Here is an 11155-nt window from a genome sequence, read left to right as displayed (position 1 = left end):
CTCTCCATCAGCCAGGCAGCAGACAGGAGCAGCAGCAGCCGCCGCTCTGCCAACCGCCTGGAAAGCAAGGAGAGCCATCCTCCCCTCTCCTCCAAGGAGAAGCATAACTCGGAAGGAGCAGAGGACAACTTGAGGCCGGGGAATCTGCAGCTACCTGTCCTTGGCAACCTGGACGCTCCTCGGTGTGTGCTGACAGTGGGCAGGTGCTCAGGTAGAGGCTACAAGAACTTTTTGCTGCTTTGAATCAGCCCAGGCCTGGGACACGTTCAGAGGAACCCAGTCTCTCAGCACTGGGTGGGAGTTCCCAGTGCATGATGGACCAGGAAGAGGTGTGAACCTAGAATGACATACACCTGGATCCCCAACTCCAATGTGAATGTCTGGTGACCTTGGGCAGGTGTCAGTACCTCTGAGCCTCATTTGTAAAAAAAAAAGAGAATAATAGGGGTTTCGGGGAGGTCACACCAGAAGCCACAGAGCAGTCCCCGTCTGTGGGTATGGCTGGTGCGGTGCTGGCGAGACGAGGCATACTTCTAGGCTCTGGGGCCCAGCCGCGGCTCTGTACTACCTTGCTGCGTGTCCTTGCTCAGTCACTTGTCCTCTCTGCTCCTCAGTTTTCTCACTGGTCAAGTGAGGACAGTCGAAGCAGTGATGGGCTGAAATTGCAAAACCATCTTCTCATGTAGGTGCTCAATGTACACTGGCTCTTCTTAATTTTCTTAAGAGGTTCTGAGGCCCCGTCTCTTGGCTTCCAACGGGGAGTTATCATTATTAGCTCCGTTTTGCAGATGAGGTCTGGAGGCCGAGGGAAGAGGCATGCTCAAGGTCACCTTGCTGGTTGGAATCTGCACTTAACAGAGACTTTGAGTTCTGAGGTGAGGATCTGGGAATGAGGAAGGTCTGAGCTTGGGTCTTCCACAGTCACACGGAGGGGGTGGCAAGAGCTGCTGGTCTCAGTGGGCTTTCCGTGGCCTGGGCTAGCGATGGGGACGAATCCATACAGGAGCAGAAAAGCCGATCGAATGGAGGTGGTCTTGGGCAGTGGTTTTCGAATAGTATGATTGAAAACTGAGGGTGCTGCAGAAATGACTGAGGGGACTGGAATAGGGGTGACAAAAGAGAGGACACCAAGATGAGACTCCCCGCCTTACTATGGCAGCTCTTCTCAGATCAGTTTCCCATCGTGACTCTATAAGTGTAACCCAAATAAATGCCAAGGCCCCACAGGCCCCGTCTCCACACTCAGCCCACTCAAGAGACCCCAGGGCACCTGTTAGTGATGGAGACCCTTCTTTGCCCCCTCCCCAGTTCTGCTCCCTTTCCTCACACCTGCTCCAACACCTCTCATGGACCAGACACCAAAATGATCTTTTGAGCTCATGCTGGGTTTTTTTTCCTCTCCTCTCTCTGTCTCCCCTCCTCCCCCGGCTCTTTATTATTTATCTCAACCTCTGGCTAACTCTCCCCCAACCTGTCCCCCTGCCTTTCAGTTCTCTTTGGGTCTGGAGTGTGTGAGTTCAAATCAACAAATTATCACTTCCCTCCTCGGTGACCTTCAGCATGTTTCTGAACCTCAATTCACTCATTTGTGAAATGAAAATTATAGGACGTACCTATCTATTGTATTGAACAAATTCATTTACATTTAAAAGGCGCTTGACAAAGTGTCTGGGGTGAAGCAAGTCCCACTTAAGGGCTTGCTGTTATAATATTTATAATAACAGCAAGCTGTTAAGTGGGACTCAAGTCACACAAGAAAGATTTTGTTTGAAGGAAAGAGTCTGCATTTAAAAAGTATTTTAAAGGAAAAGTTGAGAGGTGCTAATCTCGTACAAGCCTCTGACAACTCATAGAGGAACTGAGACCAAGAGAAGAGGGTAGAATTGTCTGAGCTCCCACGGCCAGTCAATGGCAGGGCCAGGCTCAGTTAGGACTCATAGTCCAGTGCTCTTTCCACAGCCCCACTGCCTTCTGTCAGCATTGTCACTTAGCCCAACCTAGAGGCCCTTTGTCTTTAGCCTGGTGCCCAGGGCTGTCAGCCTCTGCCCCAAAGCATTCACTGAGTCCTTCCACAGGGCTTGGTAAAGTTCCAGTCATCTATTAGCTGAATGCCACTGCCTTCCTGTCCCCCAGTGTTCCTCCCTCTTGTGTGTACTTGAACTCAGCTAACTAAGGAAGGGAGCCAGGGGTGGGGCCTAGCCCTTTCCAGCATCTTGGAAGTCCAGGATGCAGGACAATCCATGCTAGCCCATCCTTACTCTCTTCTAAAGGACTGCCGCCTGTCATGTATTTCTGATAAAGTAACCATGTATGAGTCTCCTATGGCTGCTGTAACAACACACACACATATTACCTTGCAGTTCTGGAGACCAGGAAACCAAAATGGGTCTTATGGGGCTAAAACCAGTGTGTTGTCAGGGCTATTCCTGTAGGGGAGAATCCGTTTCCAGCTCTTAGGGGCCACCTGCATTCTTTGGTTTGTGGCTACATCTCTCTACTTTCTGCAACTGTCCTCACATCTCCTACTCCATCCCCTACTCGGACCAGCCTACCCCCCTCCTATTGGGACCCTTGTGATTGCATTGAGCCCACTGGATAATCCAGGATAATCTCTGAATTTTAAGAACCTTAACTCAATCACACCTGCACCATTCCTTCTGCCGTGTCAGTATTACATTTACAGGTCTCGGGGATTAAGTCTTGGACATCTTTTCAGCCCAGTGAGACCCATTTTGGGCTTTTGGTCCCCAGAACTGTAAGATAATAAATGTGTCCTGTTTTAAGCTCCTAAATTTGTGGTATTTATTACAACAGCAATACAAGCCCTGACTGGGGGTGGGGCAGGCAGGTCACACAGCAACCATCAGAGATACTTGCAATTTGTTGAGGAGAAGGTCTTGCCTCGTCTGTTTTGCCAGGCCTCCCAACACCTGCTTCCAGAAGTTGGGATCCATCCATGCATGCAACAAATATTTTTTGACCATCCACTCTGCTGTGACTATTTTCTCACTGGCTGTGTGACCTTGGGCAAGTCACCTTTCCTCTGTGTGCCTCAGGAAAAACGTGGTAATGATAGTTGTTATTGTAAAGAGTGACAATAATGGTTATTGTAAGGAGTGAGTGAGTTAATGCACGGGAAGCACTGATTTCAGTGCCTGGCACTTGGTAAATGCTCGATTAGAAATTACAAAGATGAGAGGAGCTGGAGTGGGTGAGTCTCAGGGTGCCATGAGTGAGCAGAAGAGGCAATAAACAATGGTGTGCTGTTAAATGATAATAACTGGCTTTCTGAGGGGAAGAAAAGTCCTGATTGTAGAGTTTGCCAATTACTGTAGTGTAAATACTCCTACCATGACCAATTTTGTGCTAATGACATAACATCCTTGAATGCTGAGCAGGGAAGAGATGCTAATGAGGGTTTCTTGCAAGCCTATGCCAGTGGGCTCCGTATATCACTGCACACACAGCTCACCAGGGAGGCCAGGGCAGCGCTCCCCAAGGCATGACCCGGGGTAAATCTTGATGGGAGATCAGCAGGGATGCAAAGCAAGACAGGAGAGCAGAGAGGCAGGTGGACATCCAAAATGATGGGCTTCTCTCCCTTGCTGAGAACTGTGGACTCTACACCGGCCTGGGGGAGCCACTGGAGATTAAAGCTGTGGTTCTTTACTCGGGAACCTTCTAGAATCACCTTGGAGAGCTTTTTAAACATTCCAATGACTGGGCCACATCCATATCTGTGAAATCAACTTTGCGGTTTGGGGACCTACATATAGAATTGCTTTGAAATTTCCCTAGGTGACTGTAATGTGCAGCCTGGGTTGGGAATGGATGCTTGCACTCAGGAGTGACACGATCAGGTATGCATTTTCCGGAGCTCACTTTGGCTCACTCCGACATTGCGGGAGGCTGTGTAAATTGGTACCACCCTTTCAAAGGGCAATTTGGCACTGTTGACCAACAAGCAATGCAGACACCCCTTGGTTTACAATCACATATCTAGGAATTTATTCTGCAGATATGCTGGTGCATGTGCACAAAACATGTGTATAAAGATATTCATTGCAGCATTGTTTGTGATAGCAGCAGACTGCAAATGACTGAAATAACCCTCGTTAGGGGACTGATTGAATAAACGCTGGTCAGAAAGGCGAGAGAAAACTCTGCAGCTGTTATAAAGGAAACGGGAATCTATATATACCGATGTGGAGGGACCAGCAAGCCGCATAAAGTGCAAGGTGCAGAACAGATTATACTGAATGCGCTGGTTTGTGTAAAAATAGACAAGGGGTGAGTGTATGTGTGTGTGTGTGTATGCATAAAATATTTATTTCTGAAAAATGGGTAAAAAACTAGAAACTGTGGTTGCCTCTAGGGAGGGAAACCAAGAGGTTTGGAGAAGGGAGGAGAGGGGAAGGAAATTTCCTTTTCGCTATCATTTTCTATGGTTTAATTTAAAAAAAAAAAAAAACTGTGGGCATGTAGTGATTCAAACGTTTATTTTTTTTAAGTTAAATTAAAAGGCATCCTCGTACCAGTGCAGAGGAGAAGTCAGCCTGGAAGAAAGAGCTGATTTACCAGATGGGACTGCAGGTGACACGCGCTTAAATAAGGCGGTGACTGTGGGGCTGGAGGGAGGCCTGCAGAGGAGCTGGGATGGACAGAAGGAAGCACCTGGAAGGTGCTAGACAAAGAGCAGTTGGTGGACCCTGCCCTGCCTTCAGCTGTCGTAACCACAACCACACCCCATCAGGGAGATTTTGTTAGTGGCCAAGGCTACAGACGCCACTGGAATGACCTGATCACAGCCTTGGGCCACTGGGCTCATTCAGCATGACCTCATTGGGGAAACCAAGGCAGCTCAGTAATTTTCATTATGGACTGGAAGTAAAAGCACATGTGGATCATTTACCACCAAGAGTCCTAAAGTCGAGGTGACACCAGGAGCCAGGTGGGTGATGCAAGGCAGGCTGGTGGGTGCTGCAGCAAAATGGGGACCCCAAACCCTCAACTCACAAAGGTAGAATGTGGGACCAGTGTGGCAGCATTTTTACACTTTGGAAGAAGAGCTATAATCCTGATGTTTATGCTAACTCTCTCAAGTTCTAAATGTTACCAACTATCTCAGTAATTCATAAGGTGCCATGGGGCTACACTGGTGCATGTCTGATGATCCAACAATTCCACTCCTTCATGAATACCCATGAGAAATTCTGTGGGGACAGAGCCAGGAGTGCAGTTTCCAGGCTCTCACCCTCACGTGGAAAGGTGCTCACTCAGGTAGTAAATGGCCATCAACTGTGATTGGATGGTCATCAGTTGTGGCTAGTTGGCCGTCAGCTGTAACCAGTGAGCCATTGGCCACTAATATAACTGCCATGGCTACGCCAGCAGCAAATGGGGGGCTAGCAAGAAGATGGTGGCTGAGCCAGCAAGCACGGATTGAAGTTAGCAAGTGGGGTTGGTTGGTTAACAGAGAAGCAGGCAGCAGGTTGCAGGTTGTGTGAATCCTGTTTCCTGTGTCTGCAACCCAGCCGCCAGCAAGACTATAGTGGTATGACTCCCCTGTCTATGGTTCCATGGGTGTTCCTTTTTGCCCTCACCATATCCTGCGTTTTTCTGTGGGGAGCGGGAGCTGAGAGCCCGCATGACACCCTGCACGACAGATGCGCACATGTGCGTACCAAGGGCATGGCTTAGAAAGCTGGTTACAGCATTGTTTTATAACAGCCGCCAAGTGGAATGCCCACTAACAGGAGAATTGGTAAATAAATTGTGTATAGTCACACAGTGGAATATCATACAGTAGTGAGAATGCGTGCACTACAGCCATTTGTGACAACATGGAAGAATCTCAGTCAGGTTGCGTGAAAAAAGCCAGACAAAAAAGAGCAGATACATGATTCCATTGATATAAAATTTAACAACAGGCAAAACTAATCGAGGGAAATAATTACCTTTGGGGGTGCATAGTGAGTTCTGGGGGCTGGTCATATTGTTTGATCTGTTTCGTCTGGGGGCTGATTACTCAGTGTGTTGAATTTGTGGAATTGTATTTAAATTTTAAAAGTGAGTTTTCTGTTGTTGTTTTGTTTTTAACCACCACTGCCATGGAGGGCCAAATAAGATGCATCAGTGGTCTGGATTCAGCCTTGGGCTCCTGGTTATGACTAGCTTATCACAATGAATTGCTTTGAAGTGGCCAGGCTTCCAAAGCTACTCCAGCCCGGAACCTCTATTTTTTGTCAGTCACCACTGAAGCCCATAGTTACACTCAGCAATATGTCTTTACCTGGACCATGCCCACTGTTCCTCCCTCCCTCCCTTGCATTTCTCCTGGAATTCTGAGGTCCTTGAAGACATAGGAAAGTCAGTAGTAAAGACTTGCCCTACCTTCTTCCACCTCCCTCTGCCTTCCTTTTCTGGAAGGAAGGAGAGAGGTGATTGGACCACTCACAACCACTTCAACTTTCTGTTGAAAAATATTGCTCAAGATGTAATTAACCCCAGTGAAAAACGCAAGCCCTGTTTTGACAAAACAAGTCTGTCCTCAGGGCAGTTTGCAGAAGTTGTAGAATGTCAGAGACAGCGGCTGCTACAAAGGGATACTTTGCGTTTGAACTCCAGGCAGCTGAGCTCTAGAAGCTGAGTTCCTTTTATTGGAGGAAGGATTGCCCTCCAAGGAGACTGCACGTTTTATATTCTTATTGGGGGGAATTACAGAACGGAACACTTGCTGAGGTCTCAACTCCCCCCTGGACCCCCAAGGTGCTTGTAGCTTTTTATCATGACATTTTTTAAACAAGTGAAAAATTTGCAAGACTAGTACAATGAATATCCCTATTCACTGCCTAGGCTCATAATTATTAGCATTTTGTCACACTGAAAAAATATATATATATATATATATTTTCCCCCTGAAACACGTCAGAGTAAACTGCAAACACTGTGATATTTCACTCTGAATTCTTCAGCATGGATATCCAGAAAATTAATGATAGTTGTCTACATAACCACAAAACCATTATCACATTTAACACGGTAAACACTAGTCCCCTAATATCATCTAATACCACCCAGTCCATAATCAAATTTCCCTGTCTCTAAAATGTCTTTTACAGTTATTTTTCAAAAACCAAGATTCAAATAAGGACCGCGTATGACATTTGGTGATTATGTTTCTTTACTCTTTTGATCTCCAACAGTCCTCTGTCCTCTCCCACCACCTTCCCCTTGCCCCCTACCCCATGACATTGACTTTTAAAGAGATCAGGCCAGTCTCATAGACTGTTCCTCCTTCCAGATTTATCCCATTGTTCCCAGGTGCCCTCTCTCCTCTCTATTTTTGGAAATTAGGTCTCAAGTATTGAATACATTCGAGTTAAATAGTCTGGGCAAGAATGCTTCATAGGTGGGGATGCTGGGAACTCATGATGTGTGGCTGTCCTTGGGGGATGATGCTGAGATGCATGGCTGGGGTGAGGTAGCCAAAGCAGAGGTGTGCGTTGTAAGGGAACACTTTCCTTTTGTGATTAGCAAGGCTTCTGGGGTGATATTTGGGCCAAAACACTTTTTATCTTTTGTCCTGTGGTGGGAACTCAGGGAAGGGAATGTTGGAAGGCAGATGAGGAGCCCCACTGCTCCTTCCCGAGGTGAGCTCCCAGCACTCACAGCTGCAATTTTCACAGTGGAGAGAGACCAGCACAGTCTAGCAGTTTCTCTGTAGCTTAGAGAGGGCCAGGCTGGGGCACTAAGAAGAATGGTCAGCACACCCTCACTATTTATAGCTGAGCTCTTCAGTGTATCACACACTGAATGAAATAACACATTTTAACCCTTCCAACGGCCCAATAATCAGAGGTCGTAGATCCAATTATTCTCCCAGTTTAGAGATGGAGACACTGAGGCTTGGAGGAATTAAGACACTTGCCCATAATCATCCAGATTCAAAACAAGGTCTGTCTGCTGCTAACTGTTCTATATAGGGCACCAACATTTCAAATTCCACAAAAACTAAATTCTGGGTCTGTGCCCCAGTCTCAGGAGGTAACAGAGGCCAGCAGAAGGGTTCAAGGTTGAGTAAGAAATGTGAGCTGAGACCAGGTGTAGATTAAGCTGTGACTGGTAACCTTAAGGTTACAAAGATCCTGAATTTTACTTTTCACTTACTCTATTTTTAATCTTCATGTATCATTTTGAAAAATACTTATGCCAGAGGGTAAGGGGGGTGGGGCGTGGGGGGTGGGAGATGAGGGTAAGGGGGATCGAATATATGGTGATGGAAGGAGAACTGACTCTGGGTGATGAACACACAATGAGATTTATAGATGATGTAATACAGAATTGTACACCTGAAATCTATGTAATTTTACTAACAATTGTCACCCCAATAAATTTAATAAAATAAAATTAAAAAAAGAAAGAAAGAAAAATACTTATGACAATAATGACCTAATACAATAGCTAGTGGTAACTATAATAAAGTCATGATTTTATTAATGTTATTTTTTAATGGTCAGGGCATTGGCTAGTGTATTGGGCCTGTTGCAAAGATGCCGGCACAGGTCATGTTGAAGGTGCCCAGCTCCTGCTAGAGTTCCACTCCCCACTGAGTTCTGCCACTGATGGAGCTCGATTATGGAGCATGAGTGGTGTTCAGGGGTGAATAAGACACAGCCCTGGATTTCAGGACAGCACGCTGGGGAGACGGACTCACAACTGACTATAGCAAAGACAGATTTAGAGAAACATTAATGGGGTAAACCACTGAGTCTTGGGAGGACAGAGAAATTTGAGAGTGATTCTAATTGGGAGAATCCAAGGGAGATTTTTGCAGGAAGGGACATTTGAGCTGGGCGTGGAAGTACAAGTAGGAGTTTGAGCAATGACACTGACAGAGGCATTGGGGGCTAAGGGGAGTGCAGGAATGAGGGCTGACGTGGACAGGGACTAGAGTGTACGATCAGCTCAAAAGGACAGTTACAGATAAAAAGGGTGACAGGGGTCAGAGAGAACATGGCTTTAAATGCTGGTTTGTGCACTTGGATCTTATTCCAAGGGCTTCACAGTGTCATCGAAAGAACTCAAAAAGAATAGGACCAGGGGCCAGCCCGGTGGCTCAGGCGGTTAGAGCTCCATGCTCCTAACTCCGAAGGCTGCCGGTTCGATTCCCAAATGGGCCAGTGGGCTCTCAACCACAAGGTTGCCAGTTTAATTCCTCAAGTCCCGCAAGGGATGGGGGGCTCTACCCCCTGCAACTAAGATTGAACACGGCACCTTGAGCTGAGCTGCCACTGAGCTCCCAGATGGCTCAGTTGGTTGGAATGCGTCCTCTCAACCACAAGGTTGCCAGTTCGACTCCCGCAAGGGATGGTGGGCAGCGCCCCTGCAACTAAGATTGAACACGGCACCTTGAGCTGAGCTGCTGCTGAGCTCCTGGATGGCTCAGTTGGTTGGAGTGAGTCCTTTCAACCACAAAGTTGCTGGTTTCGACTCCCACAAGGGATGGTGGGCAGCGCCCCCTGCAACTAGCAACGGCAACTGGACCTGGAGCTGAGCTGCGCCCTCCACCACTAAGATTGAAAGGACAACAACTTGACTTGGAAAAAAGGTCTGGAAGTACGCACTGTTCCCCAATAAAGTCCTGTTCCCCTTCCCCAGTAAAATCTTTAAAAAAAAAAAAAAAAGAATATGACCAGAATATTTCCCTGATGTACCTCAGGGAAAATACATCTCGGATGGGATGCGAAGACCAGATGAAGACAAAAGGTAAGGAAGGTTCCTCCGTTAGGAGGTCATGAAAAGAATGTGTGAGGGAGATGGTAAGGACGAGAAGGAGGGAGGTGGGGGGGATGCGGGAATGTTTCATGAGGAGCATGAGGGGCATTGGCAGGGTGTGTGTGGGGACTGGGTGGGTGGAAGGTGGGATGCAGGGAATGGAGGAGCTGGAGAAGGCTATGGTGACCCCAAGATTCCTGGTCTTTCAAGAAGGGCAGTAACCCAAACGGGAAGCAAGGGAGGAGGAGAGTTTTGGGGAAAGACAATGTCATCCCACTGCAGGTGTTCGGGAATTTGAGGGTGGAGCCCAGAGAAGAGCTCAGGGCGAGAGGCTCAAATGTGAGTCTCCTCAGCAGCCCCTCCAGGGAGGTTTGGGCTGAGGAGGAGCAGGCAAGTGAGGGGTGACCCAGAAGGCAAGGTGATGTGTAAAGCAATGACTTTCCTCTGGGTACTGTGAGATAAGAGGAAGGACAGAGTACCTCTGGGTCTTGGAAGACCTGGAGAGCACTTGAAGGATGGCCAGGTCCTTGAATGTGAACCTCAAGAAGGAATATATCTGCCAAGGACTCCTTATGGTTAACTAAGCACAAATTCAAAACTAGAGTCTAGGAGCCATTGCTGAAGGGGGTCTCTCATTCATTCTGTATTTCAGGAGAAAGCCACAGACTGAGCTGTCAGCCTCCTACACTGTACTCCTGCTGGCTGAGTGAACCCTTATAGAGGAGTTCCCGGTATCATCTTTTGACCAATGGGCTGAGAGACCTGTGCCATCTAATCAGAACTACACAGTTATATCCTCATTTTTTTTTTATACTGACCAGAGGGGCTCCATAACAACCAATCAGAACTTGAGAAGCCAACCAATCGGGACAGTGCTATGCAAATTTGGATTCCTTATTTGCATAAAATGGGCCAATCAGGAAGCAGGGCAGGAACTTTCTCTATAAAAGGCAGCCTTCTCTTCGTCTCTTAGGTGCACTTTTTGTCCCCTCTGGAGGCTGCGTTTCCCACTTTGTAAACAGTTTACTTGAAGAAAGTTTCTTCTTTTACCACACGTCAGATTAAGGACTCTTGTTGGCATTAGATTAATGGCAACAAACTTCTGTTGACATGGCTGAGAGGCAGGGAATGAACCTGAATTCAGGCTTGAAAGGTGTAGAAATAGGCTGATCTCAGTGTATCCCCCAATATGGTGAAATGCTTCTGCCTGGTCATTGGGGGTCTAGGCAGGATTGTCTTCCTGCCAAGAGGACCTCCTAGAGAGCCTTGAAGAGAACCCCAAGGGCACCTGGTGGGCTGGGGAGGCCCTTTTAGAGTGTCCTAGGGATTCTGAACAACAGCCTAGCTGGGAGTCTGTGTGGCTCAGCAAACAAAACTC

General features: G+C 47.3%; 1 protein-coding gene across 1 annotated transcript in view; it reads left to right on the top strand.

Moving 5' to 3' along the window:
* Nucleotides 1-71: 71 nt before the first annotated feature.
* The window catches only part of LOC109453729 (WAP four-disulfide core domain protein 1), a 62354-nt gene continuing 51270 nt past the window's right edge, over nt 72-11155 (top strand). The window contains exon 1 of the mRNA XM_074314502.1: nt 72-211. The gene's annotated coding sequence lies outside the window, so the exon portion shown is untranslated. The remainder of the gene's footprint in view (nt 212-11155) is intronic.

This window comes from Rhinolophus sinicus, linkage group LG11, assembly GCF_036562045.2.
Source record: "Rhinolophus sinicus isolate RSC01 linkage group LG11, ASM3656204v1, whole genome shotgun sequence".
In the NCBI taxonomy this organism is placed as follows: Eukaryota; Metazoa; Chordata; class Mammalia; order Chiroptera; family Rhinolophidae; genus Rhinolophus; species Rhinolophus sinicus.
Note: the sequence above shows the minus strand (reverse complement) of the source record. Positions and strands in the feature narration are given on the sequence as shown.